Source organism: Vanellus vanellus, assembly GCF_965231255.1.
Source record: "Vanellus vanellus genome assembly, chromosome: 1".
NCBI lineage: Eukaryota > Metazoa > Chordata > Aves > Charadriiformes > Charadriidae > Vanellus > Vanellus vanellus.
This window is the reverse complement of record NC_138905.1, coordinates 140,636,919-140,661,499: the sequence shown is the minus strand read 5'-3', so window position 1 is coordinate 140,661,499 and position 24,581 is coordinate 140,636,919. Positions and strand designations below refer to the sequence as shown.

Here is a 24,581-nt window from a genome sequence, read left to right as displayed (position 1 = left end):
TTAGCTGAGGTGGGGAACTGCTTGTCTCAACCACTGAAATACCCCGGTTGGAAGGTTTTTCCACCCAGAAAGCTTACTGCCCACAGGGACAAGTAGTTAATAACACAAAGCACTGTTATTCATTGCTGTAGGCCTGTGGAGTGGAGGCACAGATTCAGGGAGCAGCGTTAGTGTTGCCCACCTTCGGTCGTCTTCCTGGTGGCCCCGGTCACCCTGGTGAAGAGACCTCCCGCTACCGCTCCCCTGTGACCGAGTCCTTTCAGCTCATGGAGGAAAGAATAGGCTTCCTAAATTAGAAGCCATAATATTATTTGCAGCAGAATTTAGTCCACCTGCCTCTGGAAGGATGGTTGTAATTCTCTGACTCCACATATGGCCTGAACACACACCCACTCTCTCACTGTATGTGTGCGTATACGTGCATATGTGTCACTAAGTATGCGTGCTTAGCATGCACAGTGCTCGTCACCATCCAGTGCTTTAGTTACAAAGCTAGGCAATCGTTTCAGATCATAATATGCTTAATTCATGACCAGGAAGAGAGGACTACGTCACCTGATCTCCCTTTCTCCATATTGCAAAGTTTGCCTATCTGTATGAAACCCAGTAACTTGTATGTGACTACACAATAACTTGCATTTTCACAAAAATTCATCTTCTAGAAAAGTCCCACTAAACCTTGATATCAACAAATAGAGAATCTCGGCATTCTCCCTTTGATAGCTGTGCTAATGGTTAGTCACAGGTGATGAAAAGCACGTGCTTTATTTCTCATTTGAATTTGGCGTCGGCTTCCAGATGCTGATGTGTTTTGTGTATACCCTTCTTTGCTAGATTAACAAGCCAGTTGGTACTCAGTATTTTCTCCCCATGAAAACACTTACATGCTGTAATCAGGTCATCTGTCTTTTTTAAATAAACTATACGAGTTGAACTCTCCAAATATTTCATATTACTGTATTTTCTACAGCCGTCTAATCACTTCTGCAGCTGTAATTCTGTGATCTCTGGTGGGTTTTTTTTCAATTTCTTTCTAAATTGTGGAGACCTTAGTCCTATTGTAAGTAGTGATAGGATGTAATGTTAATATTACCAATGAAAATTTAAAATTAAAAGTTTAAAAACCATTTTTTGCACACTGTTTATTTCAAAGCTTATATTAGCACTTAGTTCTGTATGAAACCAATTTTTAAGAAACTCTTTTGAGTAAAGCCTTATGGGTAGGGGCATCTGCTAGCATGACAAATTATTATCCACAGACGATAACAGTCTTCTCAGAATGCCATCTGAGAATTAGGTAGGTAATTATATAGGTAGCCAGGTAGATGCATTCAGTAGACAAACTCAGAAAAACTATGGACTTCTAGATGATGTATTGTTCTTTGTGATGCTTAAATAGTCATTTCTTGTCCTTTGTATAGTCATTCAGCTCTGGTTAGAATAGGCGTAAGTCTTTCTCAGGTGAGCAGTTGCACTTGGTTAGATGAACATACTTGTCTCACAGTGATGTAAATGAGAACATGTTGCAGTACTGTAGACTGAGAATTAGAACTGGATTTATGAAAGCTTCTCCTGATGATATGTTTAAATATGTTATTTATTAAATTGATTATATCTTAAAATGATCCTTAATGTATAGTTTTAAAAGCTGTAAGACATTTGTGTGGAAAAGTATAATTAATTTTAGAAGTCTCCAATGAATATCTCATTTCACTTTACAGCATTTAATTATTAGATTATATAGACAAAAACTATTATAAGACTTAAGGCTTGAAATGCAGGAGTAGGAAACTAGTCAAGATACATGGCAGTCGAATGGCAGAGGAAATATGAAATACGGCTTTACTCATCACACTCGATGGCAGGCATGGAAAAGCCTGCAAACAGGTTTATTATTGCAGAAGAATGCCAGGCTATCTTTCATGTTTGATTTTCATAAGTGCTTTCCTTTAGACTTTCTTCCAAAAACATACAGGAAGGTAATTTCTTTGGCCTACTTACTTCTTTTTGCACAGAAGTGACGCTCAATCAGTTCCCACTGGAAGCTTTCTCAGGGAGCACTTTTGTGTGTGTGTCCCCGCTGTTCTGGGGCATCGTGCTGGCATTTCAGTCCTGTGCTCAGCAGAGGTTCTAGAGAAATCACTTGCTGATGTTATACTTAACCAAAGAGGCTGAAAATTGTTGAGCCAAGCCCAGGGTGTATTAGGATTCTTCCAGGTTCCTGAAAAAGTGCACAGCTTTGCAAAGCGCTCAAGTGCTGTGAGTTGCTGGGGCTTTCCCTTGCCTCTCTCCTTCTTGCTGTGATGGGTGTTGGGTTTTTTCCCCTTATGGTTCTGCCAAAGCTCCTAACTTGGAAGCTAGTACCTTGGCGAACACCAAAGGCAAAAGGAGTCAAATGCTTGTGTTTTGATGCGGTGATGGAAACCGGCTTGATGGGTACCTCTGTCTCTCATTGCAGCCCTCTCAGCTGTCAGATGCGGTGATCTCCATGGTAACTCAAACCCCCAGACTCTCGACAGCAGCCTGCGAGGAGCAGCATTCAGCAGCTCACAGGTCTCACGACCAGGTAAGCCAAAAGTGATCACCAAACAAGAGCTTACCTCAGGTACACAGTTTCCTATCCAACTGCCTTTCAGGCTTTTCCCTGGTGAAGCCACGCACGCACTTAGTTTCTAGGCATATATGTGATGATGCACTTCTATTGGTGCTGTCATTGAAGGCTACGGCAGTCTGGCTTTGTCAAATAGAGGCATTTGACAAAAAGTCTGCATTTATTTAGGGTTGTTTTTTAAGCTACGGATTGAAGAGCCACAGTAGAGCAAAGCAAAGAACGATTCTTTAAGTACCTTCAGTGTTAAGTAATTGCTATGGTAGGAAATAACCCTAAAACACATCAGTGGTAAGGTCTGTCTCCACCACTGTCAGTACTGCCCGGTCACTAACATCAGGACGGAGCTCTCTTACCCTTCTGGAAAGGACCAGAGACTGATTCTGTGTTCATGTAACATTCACTGGGACTTTGCAGCCTTTTCAAATTGCTGCTGTGCTCTTTTCTTAGAGAGCCTTCTAAATCCCTCCTGTGCTAAGAATAGCATGTGGGGCATTCCAGTTAACATCTTAAGGAGGTGCAGAGTTCTTCCACTTTTTTGGTGAATTATGGAGACAACATCAAGAGAACCCAATTATCTTTGCCATCTTGGGAAAACAATACATGGGCTATACAGCTGTATTCGCTATTCCAGTATCACTAATGCTGTGAATGAAAGCAGTATCTCTGATCTTATGCACTTATTTGTGGGGAGGGGATCATTACTCCTTTTTGTCGTAAGGTTTAACTGGCATTTGTATTAAATTGTTACTGTGCCATGAAGATTGGTTTTTTGGTTCTTTTTTTTAAAGTCCTTGGTTTCTGTGCACCATTCTCTGGGTAGTACCTACACGTTCTTTCTTGCTACATAAGTCTACTTGGCTGTAATACGCTGTTGCCATCTTACAAAGCAATCCATATTACTCTGAATAACCACTCTTCTACCTTTATTAACCAATCTGACAATTTTTGTGCCATAACTGCTATCAATAATATTTACTTCTGTATCATTGATGGTACTCTTAGATAATGTTGAGCTAGTACTGGATGATTTTATTGGGGTAATGTAGAGCACTTTTCTTCGATTATTATTTCCTGTTAACAACTACTATTTTATATCTCCATCTTAATCATTTGACAATACTAATAATTTCGTACTCTGAATGTAGTGTGGCTGTAAGCTAACCGCCGTTCAGAAGCTTGTGTGTTTCATCTATGAATTGACCACAATTCATAACTTTATCAGATGATTAAATCAAAGGTTTTTGTTTTACTGACCAAGTTTCTACAAAATGCTGTTGACTGGCATCAGTTTTATTCCTGTCATTTCCCAGTGAATTTATCCTTTACCAATTTGCTGGTTATTTTGCCTAATAGTGGCTTAGAGCTCTATAATTACTGAGATCATGCCACTTACCATCTTCAAATATTAGCAGAAAATGCTAGCAGTCTTACTGAATTTCTTTGGTGTTCCAGAATGTATTGAAAATTAGCATCATTGAAATGATACTCTCGCAAACACTTTCAGGACTTTAAGGCACAAATTATCTGGGTGTGCTAATTTAAAGTTGTCTTTTAACATTCACTTTGGTTACTAATGGCCTCCTTATCTGTAAAATTGCTTTTTTTTATTTCTTACAGAGAAGAAAATATCTGTTGGTTTGGGGTTTTTTTTGCATAGCATGTTTGTATTCTTTTAAAGCATGAATCAGAAGTTGGAGGCCCTCTGCTGTCTTGGTTATTTTATTTAGCCCAAAATTTCTTATTTAAATTAATTGCTAGCTGAGTGTTGGGGTTTTTTATGTGTGATGTATATTTCAATCTAATTACAGCCTGAATCCAGAATTTGAGTGTGATTTTTTGGCACAGGTTGTGTATTTTGGGCTATTTAATAGTGGCCTTTGGCCACTTGTGGCAGTAGGGTAGAGAGTCCTTCCACACTTTCATCTCTGTTTTCTCCCAAGTACGTATTTTTCGTCTTGTTTACTGGGCCAATGAACTTCCATGGTTGTGGTTAACTAAACGTTACATACTGAAGATACAGGTCCAGAGTATCGTTATCTTTTTGGTATTAGAAAAAGAATAATTTAGGACTGCCTGATGTGTTACTACTGACTGCATGGTATTTCTATCTCACATCTCTCAGATGGACATCCTTCATACTACTTTTCATGTTTTACAAATACATACTTAAGGAGCAGATCCCTTCGTTCTCTGGTATGGTTTGGTGGTTTGCTTTATCTCATATTATCAACAGTATATCCTCCTGGGATCCACTAGCATATTATCTGTATGCATTCAAGATCCTGTACCCCTGGCTTATCAATGATTCTGAGAGATAACAGTGCCAATAATGTTGAGTATCAACTTCCATTTCTTTTTCCCTTACTCTGTTTAATAACAGGTTTCACTGAAAAGTTATACATTATGATTTTAATGTTTTAATTGTGGAGACCTCCCAAACAGTTTAAAGCAATAGCAACTATACAAATTACTTCCTTCTAAACAAGAGTTTTTTACAGCCACTCATACCTGCTTCCTTGGTCTCTGATTCTTCCCTTCACTCAGGTGTCCATATGTAAGGTTGAGTTTGTACTGCATCTGTTTCTGTAACACCTCCCAGTTTACTTTAGAAGCTTTTTGCCAGCCCTAGGTCACCCTTATCCAAAGAGAGTAACCACATGTCAGTGCTATTAAGCTTATTCTCTAAATACGTCTCCTTCTCACCATGGATGCGAGTTGCTGTTCCAAAGGTCAGAACCTCTCAACTTTTCACCAGATAAATAGCCAGTAATTGATCATCAGTCTTTTTACTTTCTGTCGCTCTGAAGATCAGGCAGATCTCCAGGATCTCTTTCACGTTCTTCCTTCTGAAACGTGCAGCTGGTCTTACACTACTCAGAGATTTTGTAAGGAGGAGTGACAGTACATGCTTTAGCACTTTTCCATCTCATAGCAGCACTGGGACTTTCCACAAGAGAATGTCTGTCACCATTCTATAGTGAGGACAGAGCCAATACCGGTAGAAAATGTCATGTTTCGAAGAAAGAAGCTCTAGGAAAATTTCATATAACTTGCTGAGATCAAATGTTGTAGAAACTCCATGTTGGATTTTGGAATTATTAGGAGCACAGCTGTAAATCTGCTTGGACAGTTCTGTAATGATTGCTTATCTGAACCAGTATGAGGAAACCCAAAAGCAGATTAAGATTTTAGAAAGTTAGTAATCATTTTTAGTGGATCTTCCCTTGTACTTGGGAATGGACCACAGAAGTTTCTTCAGTCCTTTGTTTTACTAGTTTAGTTGCCCAAGCTAGCGCAGCAATTTTTATGTGATGAGTGTTAGACCACCTTAGTACTTTCTGCTAGGCAGGCACCAAATTTATTTTCCCAGTTAGTAGTGGCTTTTGAAAATCATGGTCAAAATCACTATCAAGACTAATAAAAATATATTTTAACAAAATATGGGCATGTTAATTTTGTCCCATGCATTCTTACTGTTATCGTTGTTTATTGTTGATATGATGGAGGTGAAAATGACAAGAGGCTGACTGTATCAAGATCATGTGTGGTATGTGGTACAAATGTATAGAAAATTATAGTATCGTGGCTAGAAAACCTTAGAGTGTAAAAAGCAAGATGAAACACAGAGATGAGGCAAAATTAGATGTGAGAACATGAATTGGGGGAGTTCAGTTAGAAACCGTAGGAGTATGCACATGATACCTAGGAAAAAACAGATCACCCTTTACTAGATTGATGTTTATTGTATGAATTTAGTTACTTTGAATTTAAGAACAAGATGTATAGGATGTAAGTGGAAGATATTTCACACATACCAGCTGATACGCTGAACAGGTTTCTGTTGTTCAAGGAGCTTGGAATGGGTGTAGTTTGAGAATGTCACAAATGAAATGTGATGGTGCAAGTCGTGACTATTTTTGGTAGAAGCGCACAGGCACAGATTAACATAAGAAAATATCCAATATTATTTTTGAAAAATATTTCCAGAACAGTATTTTCAAAAACATTTCAGAAGCATTCATTTGGTGTGATTGAGAATAATGTTTCATTATATGTAGGTCAGCATTAAGATGGTTGATTTTGATGAAATGTGTGTCGTCTTTTTACATAAGAACATTGCATTTTATACCAGGAAAGTAAGAGAAGCTATCATCAAAGAGTTGGCTTGCAAGTGCATGAGTTTGAAAAGTATTATAATATACCCATGCATTCCTTAACAACATTTATGGTTTTTTTACAATTAGTGATTTTTAATGATTTGGTTTAATTTATTTAGAACTATCGATGGCATCGCACAGGCACAGAATTAAGCTTTCTGTATGGTAACAACAGATGCTGTTGGCACTAAACCCCACTGAATCATTTTGTTGGTCAGTTAGATTTATGAACTGGAAAAATCAAACTACTTTTAAACATTATCCTTTATAATATAATTCTTGGTTTTAGTTAATAAACTCTGTATTGATTTTGATTTCTAAAACTGTTTTTCAAGTGTTGTCAACAAATAATATGGCACCTGTGGGCCTACACATGGACTATTCCCTTTGACTACTCAGCATTCATTATTCATAGTGTGTGGTTATTCTTAAAAGCCACATGGCATTGTGTCACAGAATCACAGAATGGTCAGGGTTGGAAGGGACCTCTGGGGATCTAGTCCAATCACCTCGCCAGAGCAGGGTCACCTACAACAGGTTGCACAGGACAGCATCCAGGCAGGTTTCGAATGCCTCCAGAGTGGGAGACTCCACAACCTCTCTGGGCAGCCTGTTCCAGTGCTCTGCCGCCCTCAAAGTAAAGAAGTTCCTCCTCATGTTAAGATGGAACTTCCTATATTCAAGTTTGTGCCCGTTACCTCTTGTCCTGTCCCTGGGCACCACTGAAAAAAGACTGTTCCCATCCCCCTGACACTCTCCCTTTAAGTATTTATAAGCATTAATAAGGTCCCCCCTCAATCTTCTTTTCTCCAAACTAAAAAGACCCAAGTCCCTCAGTTTTTCCTCATAAGAGAGATGTTCCAATCCCCTAATCATCTTTGTAGCCCTTTGCTGGACCCTCTCCAGCAGTTCCCTGCCGTTCTTGAACTGGGGAGCCCAGAACTGGACACAACACTCCAGATGCGGCCTCACCAGGGCAGAGTAGAGGGGAAGGATGACCTCCCTCAAACTGCTGGCCGCACTCATCTTGATGCACCCCAGGATGCCATTGGCTTCTTGGCCACCAGGGCACATTGCTGGCTCATGGTCATCCTGTTGTCCACCAGGATTCCCAGGTCCCTTTCCACAGAGCTGCTCTCAAGGAGCTCAGCCCCCAATCTGTACTGATGCATGGGGTTATTCCTCCCCAGGTGCAGTACCCTACACTTGCCCTTGTTGAATTTCATAAGGTTTCTCTCTGCCCAACTCTCCAGCCTGCCCAGGTCACACTGAATGGCAGCACAGCCTTCCGGCATGTCAGCCACTCCTCCCAGTTTTGTGTCATCGGCAAACTTGCTGATGGTACACTCTATCCCTTCATCCAGGTCATTGCTGAATATATTGAACAGGACTGGACCCAGTACTGACCCCTGAGGGACACCACTCGTTACTGACCTCCAAATAGACTCTGCACCACTAACTACAACCCTCTGAGCTCTATCTGTCAGCCTGTTCTCAATCCAATCCACCCCACTGTCCATTCATCTAACCCACACTTCCTAAGCTTGTGTGTGAGGATGATGTGGGAGACAGTGTCAAAAGCCTTGCTGAAGTCAAGGTAGACAACATCCACTGCCCTCCCCTCATCCACTCATCCAGTCACCCCATCATAGAAGGCTATCAGATTAGTCAGACATGACTTCCCCTTGGTGAATCCATGTTGACTACTTCTGATAACCTTGTTTTCTTCCAGATGCTTTGAGATGACACCCAGAACAAGCTGTTCCATCATCCTTCCAAGGATGGAGGTGAGGCTGACGGGCCTGTAGTTTCCCGGGTCATCCTTCTTGCCCTTTTTGAGGTCTGGAGTGACATTGGCTTTCCTCCAGTCCTCAGGCACCTCGCTTGTTCTCCAGGACCTTTCAAAGATGATGGAGAGCAGCCTAGCAATGACTTCCCCCAACTCCCTCAGCACTCGAGGGTGCATCCCATCAGGCCCCATGGACTTGTGGATACCCAGTTTATCTAACTGATCTCTAACTTGTTCCTCATCAATGAAGGGAAAGTCTTGCTTCCTCCAGACCTTCCCTGTTACCCGCAAAGTCTGGGACTCCCGAGGACTGGCCCAAGCAGTGAAGACAGAAGCAAAGAAGGCATTCAGCAACTCCGCCTTCTCTGCATCATCTGTCACCACGGCACCTGTCTCGTTCAGCAGCGGGCCCATATTTTCCCTAGTTTTCCTTTTGTCTCCTATATACTTAAAGAAACCCTTCCTATTGGCCTTGACATTCCTCGCGAGGTCCAATTCCAAGGCTGCCTTGGCTTTCCTTGTCTGTTCACTGAAAAATAGTGAACTGTTGTCATAGTATTTTTAAAATAGGCATATTTTAAAATAACATAAAAATAAACATTCTTTAAATTTGCAGCTGTTTCAAGGCTAAAGCAGAGTTTTATTTATACATTCCCTTATACTTCTCTTGCAACTCGGTGGATCATAGTTAACTGAACTCTGGTTTTATTCACTAAATATTACTTAATCAGTATTTTTGACCTTTCAGCCAAGTCAGAAGAAAGTATACCTAGCTAAAATATGAACTTTTTTATTAGGTAACAATTTTTATGCCTTTACATTGTGCTAGAGAGATGAGGAAACTACTATTCCAGTCACGGCCAGCATCTGAGATGCTTGCTTTGAGCCTTCGTTTTGTACAGTAGTGTTTTAAACTGCTGCTAGTGGAATAAGAGTATTGCTCTTTTTTTCTTTTTTAAAAATCTTTTTTCTTTAACATAGTGAAGGTTTTCAGTGATAGTGAAGAGAGGCTTGAGGATGCTAGCATTCCAAAATAAGATGGTAAAATGTATTATCCTTTGATTTTTAAACTAAGCGGGATTATTTAAGGCATAACTCGGACCTTTTAAGACTGGGCTGTGACAATCCTGTACTCTCTGTCCTTTGATTTGTAGAGCACATTGGGATACCACATTCACCGTACCAGTCACTTGAAAGTGCTAGTAATAGATATGCACAGTGGAGAAAGACAATTTTTGTTGTAAACATTAATAAGTGTACATTTAGCTTACCTGGAGTGCCAGATTAAGCGAAAGGTGATACTCTATGAGCGTGCCACCCTGCACAGGCTGGGTGAGAGTAGAGCTCTGTGTTGCCCAAAACCACTCCTGTGAGTTTTCTCAGCAGAGACTTCACGTAGGCAAATGGTTCTTCTTCATCCACCTGAAGTCTGCTTAACCTGTCTGGGCAGAACTGCAGAAATTTGCCCGGGTCAGTGAATTCAGCTTAGGCTGCGGCACTCTTGGAAAACTCAGTTACGTCCTTGTACATGTGCCGCTCAAACACTGTGTGCGTAGCACATTCCAGAGACATCGTGTCTTCTGCAAACTACCTGTAACGAGGCACTATGTATGTGCAGTAAATCTGCTGCTTCCCAAACAGAATTAGGAGAGTTTTCCTCTGAAGAATAGGAGTTTCTGCTTTTTAAAGGTTAGTTCCCTTGAAGCTTTTGTTTTAAACTGAATTCTTTTATCGCATCATGCTATAGAAATGGAATTACTACAGGCAGTCTGTTTAAATGCACTCCTAAATATCTGAACATCTTGTGCAAGTTGTCCCACACAGAAACAGAACATGTAATATAATTGTTCTTTCAATAAGTTGTTTCTCTATAAATTAAGCCTTGAAGATGTATAAGATCTGTATTGCTATTTATGTATTTGTATGAGCTGCACCTACCTGAACTGTGTTGATTTAATGGAACATGAATATCATTTATGGGTAATCGTACTATTATATAAATAGTACATGATAAAGATTTGTGCCCAATATACAGATTAACATCAGTTAATTTCAGAAGAAAGTCCATCTTCAGGCAGCCTGTGAGCATTTTCACATGATATCTTACTGTCTAATCTTCACTCTGAATGCTGTAAATGAAAAGAAGTAAAATTACTATTTTTTCCCAAAAGTTTACTTTATCTATGGTAGTGAGAGTTAAGATGCAGTTCTTCGGTGTGAACTGGTGAATTTTCAAGTATAATTATTCAAAATGGAAGTAGAAGCATGTCATCACTGATACCACTTTTTCACTTATACACCGAGGTCACAGGTTCACACTTGGCTTTGTAATGGACTACATTGGCCCAAACTTTTCTTTCATGGAAGTGATTACGCTGACTTAGTAAAGCTGTTGTAGTGGTATAGCTGGAGAGTGAATGATCACCCCAGAAAAAGCTCTGGTGATTTAAGCTATTACAGAGCCTGCACCTGAACCAAAAGAGCAGCGCACATGTGTGTCCTTGACTCTTTCAGCACAAAGTCTGTTAAAATCAACCAGGATGTTACAGCTTTAAAGCAGGCAAGGAGGGACCAGACAGTCTCTTGCTCTGGTTCAGCTGTGAGGGCCAGTAAACTCCAGTTAAGGAACAGAGGCGAACAGCTGCAGTGCACTCAGTTTACATTGGTGCAACCACTTGTGCAGTATGTCTCAAAATAGTCCTTGTATTGACTTGGGCAAAGCCCATTCCCTTTGAATATTCCATATTGCGTTCAGACCTTCACACGTGAGATGGCTTCCCAGGGTTGTATAGTGCTGTGTCTTCTCGTAGTAAATGGTTCAGGAGACTGGGTTAATATGGCTGTTACCTACTCAGAAAATATATGGGGAACAGGAAAGACACTATTCCAAACAACATATCCCTTGTAATAAAACAAAGTGGTTTTGTAATTTTTGTTATATCTGAGATGGTTAACGTTTTTTAATTGGTTATTCTGTGAGCTACAACGTAAATGAGCAAGCATCCCAAATCTCTGTAACATGAATTGTGTTTATCGTCAACTTAAATCAGTGTAAATAAGCTTAGTTCAACCGATGCGTGCAAAAATTAATTTCCCTTTTATCTAGCCTGCTTCTGGTCCTAATAAACAGAATGATCAATCATAGCAGCCTTCTTCTATAGCATGATTCTGTATCTCTGATCAAGGAAATGTAAAATAATTTCTGTCTAGCCCCTACTCGGTTCCCCCCATAATCAAGTCTCCGGATATAATGGTTCACCTTAATAATTTTTACATTCCTTCATAGAAAATAAAAAAAAAAAAAAACAACCCAACTTTTTTTAATTATTTAATCTGTATGTTTAAAGAATTATTGCATTCAACATTGTAAAACTAGTTTTAGAAGTATAAGATATTTTTGATTCTTCACAACACGGAAAAGATGCCAGGCTGACTCAGGAAATTCTTCTTAAACAAAAAGGCAAAATGATACTACGTTTTGAAGAACTTGTACTGTAGTGATCTACACTCATCCTTGCTAGTAGTAGCTGGTCTGAGGGCACTGGCACCTCTATTACTGATTCCAGTGAGTCCAAGACTGGCTAGGCATTTTCTCTTTTCATTGAAATAGAAGGTGCCAAGCAAAACCTGAGGTTAGCTTCATAGAAGATATTAGGAAAAAAAAAAACCAAACAACCAAAACCCAACCAATTAAAGCTTCCCGTTAGGTTACTGTTTGAGAGCTACATCACGTATCTTATTCCCATACAGAACAGGAACTGGTCTGCAAATGAAATAATACTTTTACTTGTATGCTGGACTATTTACGCTTGTCCTGGTTTTGGTTGGGATAGAGTTAATTTTCTTCCTAGTAGCTGGTAGAGTGCTGTGGTTTAGATTTAGGATGAGAATAGTGTTGATAACGCACTGATGTTTTAGTCCTTGCTGAGCAGTGTTTAGTCAGGGACTTTTCAGCTTCTCACACTGCCCTGCCAGCGAGGAGGCTGGGGGTGCGCAAGAGGCTGGCAGGGGGCACAGCCAGGACAGTTGACCCAAACTGGCCACAGGGATATTCCATACCATATAACGTCATGCTCAGCATATAAACTGGGGGGAGTTGGCCGGGGGGCAGCAGCTGCTGCTCAGGGATCAATCAGTTGGCAGTGAGCAATTGTTTTTCATTTGCATCACTTGTCTTTTCTTGGGCTTTATTTCTTCATTTGGGGAGGGGGGTATTTTCCCTTTCATTACATTTTATTATTATTATTATTGTTTTTATTTTATTTTATTTCATTTTATTTCAATTATTAAACTGTTCTCATCTCAGCCCATGAATTTTCTCACTTTTACTCTTCCGATTCTCTACCCCATCCCACCTCGGGGAAGGGGGGGAGTGAGTGGACAGCTGTGTGGTGCTTAGCTGCCAGCTGGGGTTAAACCACGACAACACTATATATTAATTGTCTATGATCTTTTAATTATATACATATGTAGTATATCACACATTTAATAAATTTTGTCTAGATAGGCAGTTATAAAAAATGTATAATATGTGAAAAATCAACTTTCAATTTGTTTACAGTAGTATTTTACAGCTTCTTAGTGTACTTTTGGCTTTACCAACCAATTTTTCTTTTGCAATTGCAAAAGGCGTTAAGGCAAACTTCTGTTCTAGCTGGTTTATCTAAAACACGTGTTCAGAATTTGTCCCATTAAGTGTAGTTGACAAGCTTAGAAAAACAGCAATCTGTCTTAAGAAGTATTCCTACTGTACTAGTTAATGGCAATTTCTGGACTGCTAGTTCAGAAATACTGTTCCAGATCAAGGTATAGCAAGGAGTTGCTTCAGAATGGTCTGTAACTACATCCTGAGCAGTCAGATGATGCTGCTGGTATTTTAGCTTAAGAATGATGCTGCTGGTTCTGCCTATTCTGCTCAACACTGATAGCAAAACAAAATTAGTTTGGAGAAGTCTTGGTGTAATTCAAGTGTGGCTGCTGGCTTTTATCCACAAATTGAATCATATGGCCTATATAACTCAAACTAGGCTTTAAACATGTTAATCATCTTGCTTTATTATTAATAAGTTCAATGTTAAAGACTTGCTTAATATGAGAATATCTTCTTACCTCTGTAGAGAAATGAAATGCTGAAAATATGCTTATTTGACATTTGAGCTTTCACGTTATGAACTTTGTTCCAAAAAAGATTTGACATGAATCAGTTTTGACATTGAGATGAGTCTTTTCCTCTATATTAAAAATTGAGCATCATCATGCAAAAACAATAATCCTTTTACTGGCGCAAAAGAAGGGTGTAGAGCACCTTTTTGAATAAACATTGCAATTTTGGCCTTAAATGAAACCATGTCTCCTTGTTACTTACGTGGTTCCATTCCATGAATACAGATATTAAATATCTTTGGTAATTTGCTTCAAAATTTGACCTCAAATGTAAATTAATCCCATGTTTTAAAAATATATTACTTTAGGGTTTAGCACAATAACCTCATTTTACACTGCCAATTTCATGATTTTTTTTTTTGCAAATTCTTTATTTTTTGAGCCAAAAGTTCAGCTGTGATAAAATATGACTAAGGCTAAACTTGGTATCCGATATGCCAGGAGGTCTTTCCAGCCATGTTTTCCTAAAACATTTCTTCAAACCTTTCCAGATTATACAATATCATTCCAATATTTTTGTTCATTTCCTTCTTTTAAGCAACTCTAGCTTTACATCAAACTATTAATCATAGTGGGATGATTCTGTTTTAAACAATTTAAGTTGACAAATCTCTATGAACAGTAAACTGCAGAAGCTGTTTTCCCTTTTTATGTATGCATTTGATTTCTCTCTAGATACTGGTAGATCTTTGCAAATTATACGCTCAAGGGTAAGCCCAAATATTTTGAATTCAGCCTAATTAGATAATGTTTTGGAAGTCTGTTAATACGTACAGCCTTTGCAAGCTCAAAGAGCGACAATTCTCCCCATAAGTAGATGTCTAAAGTTATGCAAAGATAATTTTTTAAAAAGGTAACAAATACCATATAAGTTTTAAATAAAATACCCCAAGGCCAGAGCAGTAAAAGTCAAGACAGATCTGTAGTGACGTGGATCAGAAGACTGTGCTGCGAGGGATGGGGAGGGGGATGAGTAGAAGCAGTTGGGTCGGGGAGGTTGAGTGGAAGGGGAGGGGAACGATCTGACAATCTCAGCAGGGAGTTTCTCCACTCCATAGGTGCTTGATTAGCTAGTGCAGCCAAAATACAAAAATGAGGGAAAAACTTGGTCTCTCTCTGAGGTAGATTAAGCCTGTTGTTATTGCCTATTTACCAGTTTTGTGGTAGGTATATATACAAATTTGCCAACTGTTTTCCTTTTTCTTCCTTATAAACTAATGATATTTCTTTCCTTTATATTAACTTTTCCATCAATGTCAATGCTTTGAGAACGTACAAAATGACCTTACATAGAATTTCCGTTTCTCTTGTGGTGCTTATTTCAGTCATTCCCCAAAGCTTTTCATGCTGCCATATCTCTCAGAGCTCTCTCTTCTTACTGTTGTTGCCCAGCCTGTAATCAGTGTCTGTTCTCGTCTTGCATACAGTGCTGTGAGTAAAGAGCATCTTAATTTTGCTGGAGGTTTTTTGAGCTCTAGCCTCTTTGCATATGTTCTTTTGACTCTTAAGTCAGTTTTGAGTTAGGATTTCACAGGACAGCAAATATTAAGGACTCTTTGCTAGGTAATGTTCTGCATCATTATATTATCTTTTGTATCCTAAAATTGCGGCACAAATATATTGGAGACAAATGAGATTGCATTTGTATTGATTTAAACCGTTGTTGCTATGCAGTGGAAAAATTACATGTCCCTTTGAAAGAGAGAGCAAAATAGGAGTGGCCTTGTTTTTACGGGGATGGAGGAAATAAAATTTCTGGTGCTGCGGCATGTTTGTTACTACTGGAGTTGATGTGTTGATGAAATATTTTAGGTATATGATTTTTCCTGTGGCTTTGTCCCAGTTGCTGTAGTTTACCACTAAACTCAGCCCCAGGGCTTGCTTACGTAATTTTAATTGTACTTTTCAGTAGATTTAGAGAGAGTTTACACAGCAGATTTTATTAATCGAGTGGTTTCTTGGTGTTCTAGAAACTTGCATCGTTCTTTTTATTGTAGTTGTTTGTCTTGAGAAAATACCAGAAGCTTGAAATGGGGGATTTAGCGAAAAAGTGTGCCAAGTCAGCAGATCTCAATGTCTCTCCTATGAAGATGTTATACTTTGGCAGGCAGATGCTGAGCTGTTTACCACAGTCAGACGTGATCGCTCCGTTCTAAATTAAATCTACCCGTGATGGTTAGCATGGAGCTAATCAAATCTCTTGCACCATTTGATCTGGTCCTGTCGCCTTTCATTATCAAAGCTCATTTAAACTGCGTAAAACTACAACTGAACTGATAAAACAGACACATTCGTGCAGCTGTGAATACATTTTCCTACTGTTGTATTTTGTATTATCTGAGCCTAAAGACTGGGCATAAAAAACCCTAAAACCAATGACAATGTATTGTATACTGTATCTTGTCATCTGAATAGTTCTATTAATGTAGCTGCTATTAGTTTTGTTTTGAACAACGCAGAATAGCTTTTCATTAGCCTGTAGAGTTTTGAACTGATGTAGCACATACAAATGAATATTCTGCCCTTAGAAATTACCTCCTTTCCTTCTGGACCATCGACAATATATAATAAGTTATTTGGTCATTGCTTTAAAAGCCCAGTGACTTTTTTTTCCCCTTGTAGTTTCAATTTAACAGTTGAAAACAACAGTGATTTGCTTGTGGATGGTGTGTAATCTCATGTAATTAATAGGCTTTTCAGTCCAGTATTGGAATTAAACCAGTCGATGTTATGCTCCCCCATCCTCATTTGTATTATACCTGGTTGGTACAGTAAATGTTAAGTAAACAGACCTGGGAGCAAAAAGGAACCGGGCTATCAGTAAAATTCTTATGAACCTCTTACTTCCTATGCATCTTATAAAAGCTATAATTATTAGTTTTGGTTTGCTCATCTGCGGCATTTGATTGTCTGTAATCCTCAAGTTTGAATTCTGCTGTCTGCGTGTGTGCCATCTGCAATACCTTTGATCTGGCAACAAAGGAAATTAGCCCATTGAAGACGAAATAGCCACTGGGACTTGATTCCTGATCAGTTTTGCAGGTATTTTTAATGCTTTTTCATCTAATTAGTAAACCACTACGTAAAGTAGGCCCACCAAGCTGAAATGGAGGTAAAAGGATGTGGGCAAGACTTAAAACCAAGATGTGGTTACTTACTGTATGCAGTGCAGATCTGACCGGATTGTGCAGCGCCCCGAAGGGACAACAGGGTGCATCTTTTTTCCAAGTTAGTTTAAACAACAATTCAAATATTTACCTCTTGGAACTGGCAGAACAGTTGAAGTATTTCCAAATCCGTAAAGATTTGTGTGGGGGGGAGCAATTGAAAAGTGAGTTTCTGTGTGCTGTGCTTAATGGTGCACCATCTTTTGAAATGTTCAAATTGAGTGTTGAACTTACTAAAATAAACTGTTACTCCCCTCATGTTCTCATGTTTAAAGGGTATTTGATTATGTTAAAGACTAAATTATGCCTTCTAATTTGCATGCAGATTCTGGACAGGAACAGCATAGCTTGTAGTTCAGTTGTCTTTCATATATGAGTGTCTTGGCCAAATACTGAGAAGTGGGGCTGTTGCATGCGGTAAGGAGTGAGCATTTACTGTGTTTTCAACTACTAGCCAGAGCCCATACTGACGAAAGACAGTCAGGTATAACTTGCCCTCCCTGTGCGACAGTCATAAGTTGGATAAGTTTTGGTCAGATACAGCTGTTCGTATCTATCTATGGCAACAACACTGCAAAAAGGGGTATCGGGGTATTGCCCCTAAAGATCTGAGCTAATTTCACTTTGAGACATTTTCTTATTAGCAGTGATGTGCCAGCAAAAAAATTCCGCACATTGACTTTTGGTTTCCCAAAGTCAATTTTATTCCCATTGACTAGGGAATAATATCATGAAAAGCAACATAAAATCCCAAATCCCTTTGTTCCAAGGGCTTTGCAGGCCGTACAGCAAGAAGCACACCACCTTGCCAGCGGGGCCACGGTGCTGTGTTCAATCTGCCCCAGCGTGGCTGAGCTCCCCGCAGTGGAGTTCTCCCACTCCGTCAGTGGCCCGCAGCCTCCTGGGGTCACCCGCCAGGGGCAGCCAGAACGCCCCAGGGTTTCTGCTTTCGGCCATCAAGTGTTCATAGGGGTTTCAGTAAGGAACAAATTGCAGGGCATATGAATACAATCATTGTATGGTTGGACTCAATCTTAAAGGTCTTTTCCAACCTACATGATTTCTGTGATTCTATGTACTACTTTTAGCTCCAGCCCTTCTACTGCCTACATAACCTGGCACAGTTGAGTTTGAATTTTTTCGTACTTTTTTATGCTACAAATATTTCCAGATTTAACCATTCACTCTTTTACTGGTAGCAATAAAAACTGACTGATACCAAAACAAGGCAGATGAGAGTGATCATCATCTTTCTCTTTTTTTTTTAATGTCAGTTATCTAATTAATGCTACTCGGTATAGAGGAAGTCAGGTGTTGATTTCAGCAGATGCTGTAAATGTTGCCAAGTTTAGTCAACTGTGTCTTGGAAATAGAAAACTGCAAAGTTTCAACCATCCTAGCGTAAAGATAACCTTCGTTCTGAATACCCCAAACCCTGAGGGGAAATAGGGAAATTCTAAAAGCATAACAAAGAAACTACAAAAGACAAAAATAATTGTGGGAGGTGATGTAAGAAAAAGCAAGCTGAGAAAGTGGGGAAATCAATTTTTTTGTGCGCTTACATGTAGACCCCTGCATCCCTCCTCTTCTTCCTTGTGAGCTATGCTTCCCTTAGACCTTCAAGTGATGAGGTTCGGTGCTGTCATGCCCGTGCTTCACTTGAGAGCCATAAAGTCTCATCCTTTACTTTTAATAACTCCAGTGGGTTTAGTCAAGAGCTTTAACTGCAAGTTCTTTGGGAAAGAGGCTTTGCTTTTGCATCCCCTGTCAAAGGGACTTGCTATGTTGTGCAATGGTTAAAAAATAACTACTAATACCAGTGATGCAAACAAGGGGAGCAAAAAAGGCAAGGATGTGTATTTTTGCAGTGTTGAAAAATGGGTTATACTCTTAGCACTTCATTCTCTTCACTAAGAAAGTGTTTTCTGCTTTTATTTTGTTGAATTTCTGGAAGATGAACAGAGGGAATATGGAGATAAGCAATTGTAAAGGCAGTTTTTAGTTGTCTTAGTACATGCATAAGTTAAATTTCCCATCCCCTGCTTCTTCTGGATATCTGCCAATTAATAATTTGAATTAACAGGAAGTTGGAAGGTTGGGAGTGTGATGAAGTTCAATCAACCTTGAATTCAAAGTCAGGGTTGTTTTTTTTTATTTTTGTATCTTGAAGGGAATTTTTAAAGTGAAGATGGATCCGTGGATAAGGTCTGCATTATCAACTTGGGTTTTGTTTCATTTTTTCTGTAAATTTTGTCCAGCTAATTACCACAAAACACTGGTGAAGTGGATGAATCCTAAGTGAACTATTATAAAGCACTTTATAGTGGGCTGTAAGGAGAAAGATTAAGTTGTATTTCCCAAGGTTGCAGAGTTGGAATTGAGAATCAAATGTAATCTTTGGGAATCAGTCTTCAGCCTAAACTCCTTAGTTTCTCCCATTATTTTGAATTATAAAACATACATCATTAGGACAATATGAAGCAAGCTTGAAATATTTTGTCTTAATTTCAGTGTTCAAGTGATGGTTTTATTCACAAGCACGTTGTGGTTCCAAATAAATGCAGTAATTTTCAGTACTACAGGAATTTTTCTTTCTCTGGCACAAAAATGACTTAGGGATTATACAAGATAAAACATAAGACTTCGTAGCAAAGGATTTTATCTCTGGATAATACTGTTTTTCTCTATGGATGCAGGTGGCTGTTACTAAATTTTGGGATAGTTCTGAGCTTTTTAAGGCAAGGGGGATTGTGCAGGATATGAGAACAAATATGTGCCTTTTTAACACGTTTTTAAGCTAATATAAACAGGCTCTAACAATTTGTAATTAATCGCTGGATTTACCATGAACTCTGTTTACCATCCGACTCACTTGTAAGGGTGGTCAAATGATGTTATTTAAGCTGATAGATAAACAGAGACTGTAAAACGCTAGTGAAATTCTTTCTAAAAGGGGATTTTTCTCTTTAGTAAAGTAGAGAAAAATAATTCAGTGTGTGCATATGTCTCTTAATATAGCACACAATTTTTTGCTTTAATTGTAAGATACAAGTTTCGCCTGCATTGCTGCCTCTGCACCGCATTCACACATGTGCAGAGACATTATCAGTGGTAGGACTGGTGCTGTAGTGGAGAGGGCCGGGGCAGGAGTCTTTGCTGCTGCCAGGTGATACCTCCATTTTGTCATTTGCCTACCAAAGCCACCTTACCTGTCACTGGTTGAAGCTGACAAAACATGCCCTTTCAGGTGTAAACCAAGGTCAGAAACCAAATCTGCGATGGAGCCAGACTTGAGAGCCAGACATCCTGGGTTTTACCCATTTGGTTTGATCGGTTGCTGCTGTTCATATTAAGGTAGCATCTAATGCAGCGCTCAGGCTCACCAGCTGAGCGGTGAGACCGGGGGCCCCGGGATGCAGATCCCCTGCCGGTATGGACCGGAGGCTTGTCGCAGCACCTTGCCCTGAGCGCAGGGCAGGTGCAGCTGCAGCACAGCCTGCTCCTGCAGGCAGTCAGCTGGGGTTGGGGCGGCCCTGCTGGGGCTGCACACCGCAGTCCTTCCCTGCAGACTTCTAGAAGTCCAAAGCAGGTGAGAGCTCAGGAGGAAGAGCAAAGCTCTGGAGTGAGACCTACGTCTCCTTCCAGGCTGCAAGTTGGGAACGCCTAGACCACATATCTGGGGCACATACTTCATTCTGCCCTTAGCCTTGCTTTCTGTAGCTAAGCCAACCAAACAAAAATGTGGCTACGGTTCCAATAATAGTCTCTTGCCATATTTATGGACACAAGTCAGCTATCCTAGAGCGGCATTTCTTTGTTTAGTTTGTTCACAGGCATTCATTTTTCTTAGTTTTGAGGTCAGAGAGATTAATCTCTGTGTGACTGTATTGAGTACCAGGCTTGCTTTTAAAACTGTAGAGAGTTGTGAACACAAAGAAGGAAAATGTCAATTCTCTGTCAAAGTATAGACGAAGGAGTTCAGTACTGGAAAGTGTAATTTGAACTTCAGGCACTCAGAGCAGTTTTCCCACGAGGCCCTAATGGAGAGAGAAAACAAAGTTCCATGGTGGATTCTGCTGTAACACTGTGCTAAAATTATGAAGTTGTTCCAATTGAGAGAAAAAAGGCTCATTGTGTCCTTTATGTTGTGTGTCCTGTAGCTTTACGCGTCCTGTCACTTTTTCATTATATTTGCAGCTCCATGAAATGTTTCTCATCTTCTATATATAAACCTACTTGAAACCAACATGCCGTTCATCATCATCATCAACAACAACTTTTCTTTAAGTTGATGTACCCAGAACCGGAGCAGAATTTGAAGACCGGTCTGGCAAGTGCCTGGAATAGCTGTCACACAGAAGTTGTTACATGCTGTCTTAGTTACAAGTCCGAGTCCGCAAGCCTTTTCTGTCATGTGTCAGTACCCTTCGTTGATGTTTGGGTTCAGTTATGGCCCAGAGCTACACAGTAATGAGCCAAAAAGGGCAGTTGAAACACCAGGGACACTTTTCAAATTCTTCCCCCGTAACTAATATTTTTGGGCAGATAAACAGTCATCTTTACTTTTGTACAACAACAGGCTCCACCTTCTCTCTGGTCTCCAAAACAACAGTCGCACTTTGCTATGCTTTAGGATCTCAGTAGCGTGGAAGGAGCCTTCAGAGGCTGTAAGCATCTTGGCTGTGTCAAAATTGTTGGCTTATTGCATGGACTAACACCATTTATGTCCATTTACTTGAATCGCTGTATAGGTGGTAAATTACCCCTTTTGTTAAGCAGCAATCTATATGGATAACTGATTATCCCCAGAAAGGAACATAATTTGTGGTATGTTTTCTGTTGGGTTTCCTAGAGGCAGTTGGTTGTTATGCTTCGGTCATATAGTTGTAATAATGGTGAGGTCAAAATATTTGAATCTGGACATCTTTTCTTACTAGTTCCAAGATTATTTGAAGACAGCCTTAAGGGAATCTTTTGGAAGAGTTTATTCAGCAACACTGAACATCAATAGGATCGCCAATATAATTTCAGAAATGGGTAATATTGCTGAGCGTTTGCTGTCAAAGTACAGAGCTGGGGTCAAAAGTACCAATCAACTTCTGAATGCAAATGGCTTGTCAGATTTCCCTTTGGAAGCAGCAGATAACTAGAACGAACTGAAACTGGAGACAGTTTATATTTTGTGACACAAATTGAACTCCTGCCAGGGACAAATGCTAAGGTACATTGTGAAAATAAAATGATGCAGTGCTAGCTAAAGTGCATGACATAACTATGAATAGATGTACCCGTCTGCACAACACAGCTCCTACCTTTCTTTGCTTGGAGAGAACAGTTTCACATGTACCAAGGTCGCCAGAGTGGTTGTATCCTGCGAAGTTCATGTCATGCATGAAAGTACATAAAGACCATCTGGGAACTATAAAAATAGCCTGTCCTGACTAGATGATTTGTGTGGTGGCCAAGGACTGATATGCTCATTCAGGAAACGGCAAAACAATGTCAAGCTTGTTGGGAAATAACCAGGATCCTTTTCATCCTTGGGAATGGCCTGGTATCTCATGGAACGAAATCCACAAGGAGACTTTGGACCACACGGTTTCTGAATGCCTTGAAGAAGTCCGGGTGAACTGAAGTGTTCCAGTGCAGGCAGTGGAAATGTTAAGATTCTTCTTAATATTTTAAGATTTCAGGTTTCGTATTTCTGAAACAGGTTGACAGTGATAGTAGAACTTAGCTCGCATCTAAAGAATTTAAAGAAAGTTTTTAAACTTTTAAGTTATTTTTTAAAGTTTTTAAATGAAGTTATATCAGATTTGTCATGCAAGTTACTACATTCTGCCACGTGCCAGTCAGCTTTATTCAGCCGTCTTGCAAATGGTTTGTTATGATCTCGTGTGAAGATGGTTTGTAAAGCAAGACTGAAATTTTTTAATTGACCTATAGGAGTGCAGGACACACAACTTAAATCTAGGTAACATTGGCCAGATTTTTTATTTTATTTTTTTTTAAAAAGACTGGTCTAGAAAGAATGATTCTAAACCAACAGAAATAGCCATAAACAGTGAAACTCAATTGCAGCCTCCATGCAGGAGAAAAAATAGAGATATTAATGACGGGCTTTCTGACAAGCATTTCTGTGTCACAGGTGACACACTAGCAGCTTTTGAGCGCAATTTTAATGAGGTATCATACCTGAATGACTTCTGTTGAAGTTCTTAGCCTGAACACTGTAACCTGTGACAAGTCTGTGTCCCAGTTTTTATTGTTAATGGATATACTGGATAAAGTTATTGAGGTTCCACTTTAAGGCACCACTTTAGATGCTCTCAGGAAGCCTAAGAGATGCTATTAAGAGAATAGTTGTAAACCACCTCCCTGATCTGATTTGTTCAACACTGAGCATCTAGTTATCTCAATACATGTGTGACTTCAAAACTGCCATTTTATATTTAAGAGAAAGTATTCGTGTGAAGGTCCTGAATGTTATTCTATTAAATAGTGAATCCTCTAATGGCTTGTTCTGTGTCTAATTTATATTACCTACCAGAAGAGTGGTGTGTACAGGTAAGTAAAAACTAACTACATCTGTGTTATCTTTCACGCTTAAGTTTGAACTTGGAATGAAATTGGAGATTCAGCAGGTCTGTGCCATTGTGTCCTCAGTGCCTGCAGTAGCAAATTTTGTCTGTTTTGTCTGTAAACTGTTTCCCACCGTGGCCATCCAAGCTGGGCAGCCAGTTGGCTTACTCCAGATCCAGCCAAAATTTGAGATGACATATGGGAAACAGGAACATCTGGGGAATTTAGACTTAAGAGGGAGTTTGATTTCTGAATTAACACAAGATTAGAGATGTACTCACAGCACCTTGGTCTCCTGTGTGCTTCTTTATAATTGTATAAAGGGGAATGATACAGTTCTTTCAAATGTGGAAGAAGAACATAGGGGATATATACTTGGTACCATGAGAAACTTTTTTCCTATTTTTCCAGAGGTGCAAGAATATTTTATGTGCACATCTGTGTTCTTTCTTCATGCAAATAGTTTGATCTTATATCTGAATGAAGACACAGTCTTCAGAATAGTGTATTGACATCTAATATTAGTAATACTTCAGATCCTGCTTGGGAATGTTTACTTAGAATATAGATTTTCATTCTTCTGTGTGTAATCCCTTACTTCTGAAAGTGGCATGAGCGAGTATCCTGCTTGTATCTAAAGAATATGGAAGATTTTTGAAATGACGGAAATGTCATTTTATGCTAGGGGTATAGTCACAGGCACCAGTTTCACTAGTATGAAACCTATTTATTCCACTTGCTGAACACAAGTCTTTTTGCATGTGTGATCTTGTGGGGAGGGGGAAATTAAGTTGGGGGGTTTTACAGGTTTTTTGAGCATCATTAGGTGGTTTCAGTGGGGGCAGGTGGTGTCGGTGTTCCAGGAGTTGTGAAATCTTTGGAATATAGGCTGTTATAGGCTGGCGGCAGAAGCAGTTGTGCAACTTTTCTGTTTTACAGGCTCACCTGTAATCAAAGTAAATGGTGTTTCCTAAATGCCATTAGAGTGTGAAATTAAACAGCAGGAATTAAATAGGAAACCATTTCTTTGCTCTTCAAATGCAGCCTTGCTTCAGCTGGCACTCTCACCCATCACGGCTCTCACTAGGCACCTTCCTGCAACTTGTCAACCA

At 39.6% G+C, this 24,581-nt stretch overlaps 1 protein-coding gene across 1 annotated transcript in view; it reads left to right on the top strand.

Moving 5' to 3' along the window:
- The window catches only part of TBL1X (transducin beta like 1 X-linked), a 209,944-nt gene that overhangs the window by 112,931 nt on the left and 72,432 nt on the right, over window positions 1-24,581 (top strand). Inside the window, exon 3 of the mRNA XM_082483713.1 lies at window positions 2,459-2,566. The gene's annotated coding sequence lies outside the window, so the exon portion shown is untranslated. The remainder of the gene's footprint in view (window positions 1-2,458; window positions 2,567-24,581) is intronic.